Raw genomic sequence first — 12,539 nt, forward strand, 5'->3', positions numbered from 1 at the left:
GCTGTTATGGGAGATTTGTTTGGTGGTTTGGAAAAACACATATACATACACCTTGGAATTGGATACAGAGTTGCATATGTGCCTTTAAGGGGATAAGAATCTGAGCCCTAAAAGTTGTGAGCTTTTCTGTGATATGAATAGTGAGGATGGATATAAGGGGAAAAAAGAAAACATCAGTGGGCATAGAAACAATCTGTGATGAAGGGCTAATCTTCAATTAGAATTCAAAAATAAAAACAAAAGAACATCTTCGAAGTCCAAGATACACATAATATAAGTCCACTGAGTCCACACTTGGATGTCATGCAATGTCAACTTGCTATCAAGTTCTCTTGATGTTCACTCTCAATCACTCTCTCAGGACCTGAGAAGCAATTCCCAGGTGACTGCCTCACCTCACCAGCGAAACCAGCAGCCGTTTTTCATGGGCCTGCTGGTGTGTGAGACCTGGCCAAGTCTTAGGATCCAAGTTGCCAGTCTTTTCCCAGGAGGTGGCCCCCAGAGGGTGATTTCTTGGCTCTAGGTCACTGTGCTTCAGCCTTCCAGGGGGGCCTGGAATGCTGATTCCCAGAAGAGAACAGCCTCTCCCAATCTCTACCAACCTCTGTCTCACTCATCTAGAGATTTCTCTGGTCCTGAGGACTGGGGTTGTGCTCTCACCTCCCAGCTAATAATGCAGCTTCCCGAAACATGTGCTTTTCTCTGTTAATAGCTCGTTTCACTGCTTGGAGAAGCTCAACTGCTTTCTCTATGCTTTTGGAAATGATGAAATGGCCATTTTAGGTAGAGTAAGATGATGGGCTCCATGATCTTAATTTCTCTCTCTCCTCTTATGGCTCAGATGTATTCCAGAGCCTGTTCCCTGGCCCACTTTGATCCTCCTGCTCATTGTAGGTGTTCAGTCTGAGAAATGCAACCTATACACAGCTCATTTAAAGAGCTTAGGTGATTTCCATACGCCAGACATATCAATGCTTCCTTTACCAGTCCAAATCTAATTTCGCTCCTAACTGCAGGATGCTAACTCTTGCCACCTGCGATCTTGGCACAAAAATTTGACATCAAAAGCCCTCCCCACACGTTCAAGAATGCTGTCATATATAAAGACAGGAGAGCTGTTCTCTCACATCCCTTTAGGAGGGAAGAAAGAAGATTTATGGACTTTCAGTGGCATTTTTCGTGACTCCTCGTGACTGTCTGGACAGAAATAGGGAAGATTTATTTTCTGACTGGCCCTCATATGTGCAAGCTCAGTCATCTGCAACCCAGCTAATTAGAAAGGTCAGTGGTACCTTCTGAGCAAAGTAGAGAAACAGACCTGAGCCAAACTGCAAATGTACATATTACTGATGACGATGCCACACTGAAGCAGTGGAAGGACTAAGAATAATGCTCATGCCTGCTGGAGAACCTTTGTGAGACATTTTTTAAGGCAAAGGAGTGAATGCTACTTCTTGGAAGGGTCACTGTCAGCAGGCTTTATGCAAAATTAATAACAGAGCGTGGTTGGTACTATGCTTCATTGTTCTCATGGAAGGAGATGGTGGCGTTATGAATACAGGACAATTATAAGGATAAGAAAGAAGAGATGAAATATGAAATATTCCCAGCTCAATAGCAGACTATAGCTGAGCATACAGAAGCTACAAAATGCCACCTCTTTCCTCTAGCGTAATAAAGTGTATCATATTTCTTGAGCATTTGATATGTTCTAGACATTGGATTAAGGTGATTTTCTATATTATAAAAGCAATATACTATTGTCCTCTTTTTGTAGTTGAGAAAGCAGAGATTCAGAGAAATTAAATAATGTTTAAAGCCATACAATCAGCAATGAGAAAAGCTGGGACCAATGTCTGTCTGAATCCAAAGCTTATTCTCTGTGTACCAATTACCCCTGCAAAGCAGTGGAAGGACTACGGATAATGCTCACGCCTGCCAGAGAAACTTTGTGAGACATTTTTTAAGGCAAAGGAGCTTTGATATCAGATCACTATATATATCACTGCTTCTTCAGTTCTACTTTGCTATCAAAATTAAATAAGTATGAATTAATATTACATGATATTATAATAAAAGCACTAAGACAGTGCATAGCCTGTGTTTGTTAAATCGTGCAGCACAGAAATAATATATGAAACTTAAATATATGGTATATAAATATAGACACAAATCCATTTATCCTTCTATATTATCCAAACAGATGTTACCTAAAGAGCTGCATGACATTTTATTCTATTAGATTACATTCCAATGTAAGTATTATAAGTACACTCAGAACTTCAATACGTTTATTTATCTGAGAGAACTTGATGGAAAAAAATGCAACTTCTCTAGAACATATCAGGATTTAAGAACAATAGGAAATTATGCTACCCGTATAGATTGGAATATTTTATGAAGCCTGCTGCTACTGATGTGATTGTTATTTTATCTATAATAGGAAGCTCTACTGAAAATAACCCAGGCCATTTGAGCTGCAAGTTCAAAGTTCTACCTTCATTCCCAAGTGATGGGTTTGACATGTCTCCAGGCATAAGCATCTGTCTTAGCTGTAAATAAGAACCTTCTCAGAACCTATGTTTGTGAATATGTAGATTCTTAGACCTTACCCCATAGAACTTTTGCTCCAATAGGCCTCAGGTAAGCCCCATGGATCTGCTTTTCAACATACATCAGTTTCTGACACCAGGTGGTCTAATGCCTATTGATTGAGGATTGCTAGACTAGAGGATCCTTCCCTCTGGTTTGGAATGAATTCCTCAAATTCTTGCTTATGCTTAAGGAAGGGCTGCCACAAGGCTTTCCAACTGACGTTTTCCCAGCTTCTCAAACTGCTGGAGTATTGCTTAAGCTGAATCAAGCCTATACGTGATAAATCCCAAGGACATAGCTGGCAGGAGATTGGCCTTTACAAGCAGGACTGTTGAAGTTCTGTTCAGATAGGAAGTTGTTTCCTCTTACTTGCTTTCCTTCCTACTCTAGGCTGTCCTAAAAATAAAGCTGTGAACTAGAAGAATTTGGTCTTTATATCTTACTTCCTATGTCTTTACCACTTCTAAGTTCAATATCCAAACCACACGCTGGAAACTAAAGCTTCTTAGCTACTCAGGATCATCAGCTGAGGCATCCAACTAAAGCAGTCCGGTCTTCTGTATCATGCCCTGGATTTCTATTTCCTCCACTAACACGTATTTCACCCATTTCCCATCTGGTCAGGATCTTAGCATCAGAATAATGACAAGACTTTCATATGATACATTAAAATAAACTAACAGACTAATATTTTATTTGTGAGCCAAACAAGAGTGAAGAGAGGCAGATTTCATCATGGGTCTAACACATTGCAAAATAAAGTTCATAAAAAAGTTTGAATGATGGCATCAGGTGATGTGGAAATGCAAAGATATTCCTTCCTCCACTTTCTTGCTGGAAACAATAAATACCTACTTAATTCATCAGCAATTCACTGTCTTTGTTGACAATTCAACAAGGTCATGGAAAGACTTAGCCAGCTAGCAGGACTTGGAATTCAATGTGACAAAACATAGACTTTAAATATACTTTAATTTCTTAAAGGGAAATTCAGAATAATTTATTAGAATACAAAATATAAACAAAAAAACTACTTTGTTAAACATGAGGTTCCATGGCAACATACAAAATCACAGTTCCAAGCTGAGACCACCTACTGTAGCATTAGGACAGACACAACAGCCAAGCAAAATTCTCAAGAAAGAACAAAGAAGAAAACCAATTCTCCCATAAAGCTCTAAAAAGGAAGCACACGGGGATCCCTGGGTGGCTCAGTGGTTTAGCACCTGCCTTCGGCCCAGGGTGTGACCACGGAGACCCAGGATTGAGTCCCATGTAAGGCTCCCTGCATGGAGCCTGCTTCTCCCTCTGCCTGTGTCTCTGCCTCTCACTCTCTCTGTGTCTATCATGAATAAATTAATAAATCTTTTTAGAAAGAAAGAAAGAAAGAAAGAAAGAAAGAAAGAAAGATTTACTATATTTTAGACAATCTTTGATGACCTCACAGTATCTAGCATGATTAATGCTAATATATCACAAAATAATAGCAGTTTGGGAAGAAATAAAGGGTAAGCAGAAAATATCTCGTAACTCGTTGCTTTGCCCTTTTCCTTTTTTTTTTTTTCATCATTAGAATCATTCAAACTTTGGCTTTGTCCTTGGACCCAGACACATCTAGAAGCTTTTGGCTTCCTAGTAATAAATCATTTAGCCATAACTTTCAAATTTCATGATTAAAATGAACACTTAAGCCTTAATAGATGCTAATTGTGGGAGAGCAAGATCTCAGTCAGTAAAAGAAACAATAAGGACAAGGACACATGGGATGCCTGGGTGGCTCAGTGGTTAAGCATCTGCCTTCAGCCCAGGGCGTGATCCTGGAGACCTAGGATCGAGTCCCACGTCAGGCTCCCTGCATGGAGCCTCTGCTTGTGTCTCTGCTTCTCTCTCTGTGTCTCTCATGAATAAATAAAAAATCTTAAAAAAAAAAAAAAACCAAACAGGGACACACATAAATGGCAACAGCTTTATGTGTGTGGCAAAAGCCAATTATTCCTGCCATTGGTCCCTACGAAAAACAGCACTGATGGTGCTGTAAGGTTCTTTTCTGTAAGGTACAGAGAAGGTTCTTATTTTACTCAGAGAAAAGGCCTGCTGAGGTCAGTTATCCCATCTCCTGGAGCTTCCTACTTAACACTCCTCTAAGACCTGTTCAGATAGTCATGGACACAGTTCACATGATTGGTTTCTTGAGTTGTTCTTTCTTCCTTGTTTCCACATACTTTACATAATAAAACCTAGAGCCAACCCTGACTCAGGGCTTCTCCTTGGCACCTGCACTTCTCCACAATGCCTGACGCTGGAGCCCCTTTGGGCCTTTCTTTATTCCAAGATAATCTGAGTAATCATTTAGTCTCTTATCCCAATGCATCATGTGGCAGCTAATGAGTTGCTTTTTTTAAGTACCATGTTATTTTAACAGGGGCTTTTTATATACAAGGCCTTATAAGTTCCAAGGAATGACTCTTAGTGATAGAGGCTTCAGGCACTATAATAAAAGAGGAGGAAAGATTTCAGGGAGGGGAGTAAGAGGTCTTGTAACCTCTGAAATAATTCTACATCTTCACCTATTGCCTTCAATATATAGGAAAAAAAAACCCAAAACTTTGCTTTATTACGGGGCCTACCAAATGGCACAATTTCAGCTGGAGAACATAAAATAAGGTGGAGAGCATAAATATGGTTCATATTGAAAAAGATATCCATCAGGAGATAAAACATAATTTCAACTCAAATGGGAAGAATTCTTAATATCAGAAATATCTTTAGGACAATTCATTTTGCTTTGCCTCAGAAATCTCTCCTTTGGGCTGAGCTGTAGATTTCTGAAGAGACCTTGGATGGCTTTGGAGAGAGGGAAAAGAAACACAGGGAGTCCTCTGCAGGACCTCACTTTCGGAAGTAAGCTCCTGGGAAGTTGGTATGTTAGGATCATATATCTTCTATAGATGAGCACATACTGGGTGCTCAAAATAGACACACCAATATGTAATAATGGTCCTAGCTGACAGTGACGATTTCTTTATAGCAAACCACTGCACTTGGTTCTGCACCGTGTCATGCGGTGTAGCTCCGCACTTCTCTGCCATTGTTATGTGCAACAGCCATAATAATACATAATCTATAAGGCCATGGTGAAGTTGAAATGAGAATGTCAGTAGCAACGTGTGACCAATGCACAAGTACCAACCATTCTTAAGTAGCTGTGATCCGAAGTCAGATATTTTTTTCTTCTACGTGTCTCTTTCAGTACATCAACTGGCCCTACCCAAACATAGAGAAGACTTTAGAATCACAAACAACTAAAATTCTAACGCTTTTCAAGGGAGGCCTGTTTACAACCTGATTGCGCTTCTGATATATAATCGGCAGAATTATTAAACAAGTTTTAGAGACTTGTAAGAAATGTTACTGCAATTGAGTAGAAGGATGGCTGGAGAGCCAGTGGCCCAGCTGTTCATCTGCAGCAGGACAGATACTAGGGGATGAATTCTCCAATCATTCCCAGTGTTCTAAACTATATGAACCTTGTGTGCACTGGTGGCAGATGTCCTGGCCTCACTTCACGGTTCAAGGTCTTTTACTCAGAGAAAAGCAAACCACTGACCCTATTCCAGATTAAGTCAAACCCTTCTGCTACACTCTCTCATAACATTTTCTATTTTCTTCTTAACACCTAGCATAATTGATGAATAGTAACATTGATTTCTGTGATTCTTTGATTAATGTCTGCCTCCTCTCGAGTATAAGCTCATTAGGGTTGAAAGTGTGACTGTTGAACTCACCATTATATCAACCCAGAGCCTAGCCTAGGGTCTGGCACATAGAAGGACCAAAATAAATATCTAGTGCTTTAATGAATAGTAAAAGCTTGAAACCGAATCCTCTGACACCAAAGCCAGGATTCATTTTACTACAAAAGAAATGGCTCTACAAAAATATTACCTAGGGAGCCCAGGAAATACAGATTTCCAGGTCTCGTATTGACCCTGTAGAATTAGAAACTCCCAAGGCTAAAAGAATCTCTATTTTCAAAGCACTGCCCATTTGTGGACCAGCTGTATGAACCACTGTACTACACATACATATGCATCAGCTATAACCCCAATGTGCTTATAAAGATTGCATCCAGAAGCCTGTTATTTTCACTTCCTACTGTCTACTGAGAGGAAAATCCCTCCAAGAAAGGGATGAATTGTCCCTGAAGTGGTTGAGAATCCAAAGCAGTTCTCATGACTTCATATAGAACAGGCACTGTGTAATGCTTTGCATTATCTATACATTTTTTTTAAAAAATGGAACTTTAAAGCATATTGCTCAATGGAAGAAGTCAGTCTGAAAATGCTACATATTATATGATTCCAAGTATATGACATTTTGTAAAAGGCAAGACTATGGAGATAGAAAAATGACTTTTGGCTGCCAGAGGTGGGGGGGAGGGGGAGTGGTAGGGATGAATGGATGGAGCATAGGGGATTTTTAGGGTGGTGAAATCGTTCTGTTTGAAACTATAACAATGGATAGATGACACCATGCATTTATCAAAACCCAGAGAACTATACAAAACAAAGAACGAGCCCTAATGGAAACTAGGGAGTACTGTTAATAATAATATATCAGTATTGGTTCATTAATTGTAACAAAGAAACCACACTAATGCAAGATGTTAACATAGGAAATAATAAAGGAAATGGGAGAGTTGGCATGGAGCAGGTATAGGGAACTATATATACTATCTGCTCAATTATTCTGTAAATCTAAAACTTTTCCAATTTAAAATTTTTAAATTTTAAAAGCCTAAAATATCAAAATATATCCCTATATATATATCAAATATAATATATATACATCTCTATACATAGATATATAGACTTAAAAAAAGACAGAAAGTAACTGGGAATGGAGCAAACATTACCTTCACATTTACTGATGCTCACTGTGTGGGGAGCATCAAGCAAAGAATTTTCAAACACCTCATTTAATCTGACCACACTGCTCGAAGATAGCTAATATCAATATTGTCATATGCACAGAAGGAATGAAGGAAATGAAAGCTAAGTGCAGTGAAGGCCTTGCCTAAAGAGACATGGCCAGCCAGTGTTCCCAGGTTCCCAACTCAGGTCCCAGCCTTGCACAAAGCCTGCATGTATACCACTGTGGCAATCCTCTTTGATTTATTGCTTTTTCCCATATACAAAATGAGAGGGTTACTACAAAATTTAATCAATAACTATAAGCCAAAATAATTAGTATAATGCAGAGTCATATGAAAAGATTTTCACAATCAAGCCATGCCTACTGATAAGCCAGGGATACCCACGAAGTAAAGCAAACACTGCCTTCCAGGAGCATGGGTTGGTGGAAAGGCACAGGATGGCTTCAGCACAAAATCATGTGTCAAATAAACCAATCATGGGACATTGATGTATGAACTTAAATGTCAATATTTTGCTTTAAAATGAAACTGTTTTTTAAAAAGATTATTTATTTTATAAAGAAAGAAAGAACATGGGGTGGGGGAGGAGCAGGGGGAGGGAGATAATCCCAAGAAGGCTCCATGCTAAGCCTGATGCAGGGCTTGATCCTATGGCCACGAGATCATGACCTCAGCCAAAATCAAGAGTCGATGTTCAACCAACTGAGCCACGCAGGTTCACCTGAACTATTTTTTAATAAAAACAATGACAGAAAGTCCAGAAAAAAGAGCATTTGAGAACCATCACAACTAAAAGAGACTTTACAGGCCATATTATCCTAATGCAATGGGTGAGTCTCATATGGATCTCCATTCAAGCACACTGACTGTGGAAATTAATAAACTTTGAACAGATTGAACATTATATAATGCTAAGGAGTTAAGTTTGAGATGTAGCAATTTTATTAAAATTAGGGGTTCTTTTTTTAAAGATCAAAACTATTAAAAGATAAACCCAATAGAGATTTGCTTCAAAACCATTTGAGGATGGATGAGAGTGGGTACAGGTCAAATAACATTATGTCTGGAATTTGCTTCAAAACAATTTGAAGAGGAATGGAGCATGGGTATAGGTCAAATAAAATTGGCTGTGTACTGATAATTGTATAATTGTTGGAGCAGAATGATGGGAACATGGGATTCATTACACTATTCTCTCTCCCTTTGAATACATCTGAAATTTTCCATTATGAGAGGGTTTTTTAAGTTTCTTACCCACCATTAGTTCTCGTACTTATCTAACTGTGTGCATTGTTTTCGTGCAATAAATATAGATATGAGTATTAAGTTTTAAAAAATGATAATTGAAATTAAAACATAAGAGTACCCTACTCAAGCATTTTCACTCTGATTGTTCTAGTAACAGTTAACCTTTCTAAGAAACAGCCCACATCAATCTTCACCGCTTCTGTTGTCCCTCTGTCCTCTTATTACTCATTTCCTTCAAGCACTTATGGCCAGAAAAGGGCATCCATAGTAGAGGGAAAGAGTCCAAGGGGTGCTGTTACCTGTTGATGTTTTCCCTCGAGTAAAGGCCAGAATGAAGTCAGAGCTGCATGAGGCTGCACTGAATACGATAGCAGGTCTCCTTCACCCCTGGGCATGGCACACTGCCACAGATACCCATCCTTGGGCCTCGGGGATCCAGAGCATCTAAAAAGAGCCTGTATCAGCCACCTGAGTTTAGGTTCTTCACTTGCCATACCCAACAAGGATTAATCTGAGAACTCTGAGTGAGAGTTCTTTATACCTAAGATGTATAAAGAAAAATCAGGTTCTACCTCCTTCCCATATGAAGCAGGAAAAGCCCTTGACTAGCCACAGGAAGATGTTAGGGGATGTCGGGGCTGGTGCCAAACACTGACAATTCCATTTCCCCAGCAAAAAAAAATATAAGCCAAAGTCATGAAACACCTTCACAGAATTCCACTTCAGAAGCTGGTACATTATTTTGTTGCAGAAATTTCTCTGACAGTAATGCCCTAGGTTTGCCCAGACAAGATGACCATAGCACTATGGACTCCACACCACAGGCCTTCTTGGATTAAAAAATTTGGTTTTGTGTTTATATGTAATGCATATTAATAAACACATAGCAGGCACCTAGGTGGCTCAGTCAGTTGAGCATATGACTCTTAGTTTCAGATCCGGTCATGATCTCAGGGTCTTGGAATTGAGCCCCACGTAGGGCTCTGTGCTCAGTAGGGAGCCTGGTTGGGATTCTCTCTTCTGCCCCTCTCTCCACTCACACACATGCTTGCGCTCTCTCTCGCTCTCTCTCTCTCTCTCTCTCTCAAATAAATATAAAAATATTTTTAAAAAATAAATGAGTATGCAGTACATTCTGTCCTCAGAGATGGCAAGAGGTAAATGCCCTTACCTGTTACCTTCTTTTCCCTAAAGAGACCCTTACTTGGAGGAAGAAAATTCTACAGACAAGTAAAATGAACATTTTGACTTTAGTTGATTTACTCAGCCAATTGTTAAGGCATTCTTTTAAAACTCTTGTCAATTACTTGTGCAGTTTTGGCTTCTGGTATTCAAAATATTCTAAATGCCTGCATTCACATGCTTTTCACAAGTTTTTAAAGGTGTCTGGGGAATTTCACTAAGCCCAGCGATTTAAAATTCTAAAGGTCAGGAAGTGTATCACTGCGTACTTAAACAATGACCCTGCAATAGTACAAATGTGAAATATTGATTATGCAAATTGACAAGTACATGTTATCCACTATGCTATTGCAAAATATTGAACTGAATTCCAGGAGGGGCAGGCTCTAGTCCTAGCCTGTCCACTCAGAAACTATTTGATATTAAGTAAATTATCACAGTCTCATGAGCCTCTATTACATAAGAGACAGATTAGATAAATGTTGATGGTCATTCAAAATCTCAGATTCAGTGAAATATTTATTACTCTAGTGACCCTTCAATTTACAACTATTTGGTTTTCTTTGGGATGGTAAGAATCTGAAACACGATAATAAGCCTCTAAGAGACTGCCTCAAATCACAGCTCTGATATGCTATATCACATATTGGGAGCTTTATCTGAAAACTGGCCATTTGCACACTCTCTTCTGAGGGTAGGTCCATCTGGAACACCAAATTACAGATCAGACATGACTTAATGAATTTAGGATCAGAACATATGACATTGTGTTTTTGAAAACCTGCCTCCTTCAAACTAAAATAGCTTGTTAGACTTCAGCCATTACAGAAATATATCAATTTAGATACTCAACATCAATCATGAGAATCACAGTATTCTCTCTTCTGATGAATTCTAGAGAAATACCTTTAATGCTCATTTTCCACTCCATGTAGCCTCGTGACCCTACAACTACGACATTACCTCACCCCTATTATAAATAATTAGATAATGATTTTTTTGTTACAGTATTTGTTTTCTCTTTCTTCAAGCAGGCACTCATAGTGCCCTCAACCACATCCCTTGGCCCCCAGGATTTTAACACACCTATGAAGGACAAGTCCATGCAAGTGGCCAGTGTAGGGGAGCAGAATTTACCACCCAAAATATGTCTCTTTGGCATAAGGGTTATTATAGGCTGGTTATTTTTGAGAAACTGAAGAGAAGTTCTGGAAACTGAAAAGAAGTGATCCTTTTGTTAGAGACATTTATATTTATAAGGGAAATCTTACTTGTAGGGATATCTCCTTCATTGTACCATGAAAGGAGGATGACTCTAAATCTCTAGAAACTGTTATTAACAAAGAAGGCATAGAAGTGAAATCTGCATAACAACCTTAGCTCTCTTGTTTATTATGTTTGTTGAGTCATATCCCATAACTGACTTGGAATCAGCTGTTCAATTCATTTTGAATAAGTCTTAACATCTCTCCTTACATTAATACTCTTTCTTTTTAGAGAGGGCAGAGGGCTGGGAGAGGGGCAGAGAGAGAGAATCCCAAGCAGGCTTCACTTTCAGTGCAGTCACATGTGGGGCTCAATCTCACCACCCTGAGATTATGACCTGAGCTGAAATCAAAGAGTTAAACACTTAATGGACTGAGCCATCCAGGTGCCCTACATTAGTAAACTGTTAAGATCTATTGCTTAGGATGATTTGGGGATTGAACAGGCATATCGTCCTTGAAGTTAAACCTTTTAAAACAAGGCAAAGACTTTTTGAATTAATACTTTTGAAACTTTTTGGAATTTACAATAACTACTTAAACATGAAAGGAATAAATATATTTGAATTCATTAAATCCAATCACAAATTTACATTTGTGAAACCAAAATTCTGTCAACAGTTCTTAAAATAATTTTGTTATTACTTCACTTTTTTTTTTATTACTTCACTTTCATTTGATTTTTTCTTAATGAAGTTTTACCTTTAAATAAGTGACTTTTTTTTTTTACAAAATACTAATAGAGCCCTACATTTTGCACAGCACCTTCAAGTATTGAAATAACTTTGACTTTATTCCTTTTAACTGAGTCTCAGAAGAAAACATTATGAGATAATGATAATACCCCATTTTACAAACTGCAGTCACACTGTTAGTAAGTAAATGTGTCCATATTCAAATCTAAGTCTCCCCATTATTCCCAAGAAGATGGACAGATGGCCAATAAACACATGAAAAGATGCTCAACATCACTCATCATGAGGGAAATACAAAGTACAGAAGTACAATGAGATATCACCTTACACCAGTCAGAATGGCTAAAATTAAAAATGGGAAACAACAGGTGTCAGTGAGGATGTGGAGAAAGGGGAACCCTCTTGTACATTTAAGTTAAGCAGCCAACTCTTGATTTCGGCTCAGGTCATGATAGTGGGAATGCAAACTGGTGCAGCCACTCTGGAAAACAGTATGGAGGTTCCTCAAAAAGTTAAAAATAAAACTCCCCTATGACCCAGCAGTTGCACTACTAGGGATTTACCCAAAGGATACAAAAATACTGATTTTAAGGGACATATACACCCAATGTTTATAGC

This window comes from Vulpes lagopus, chromosome 20 (genome assembly GCF_018345385.1).
Source record: "Vulpes lagopus strain Blue_001 chromosome 20, ASM1834538v1, whole genome shotgun sequence".
Taxonomy (NCBI): domain Eukaryota; kingdom Metazoa; phylum Chordata; class Mammalia; order Carnivora; family Canidae; genus Vulpes; species Vulpes lagopus.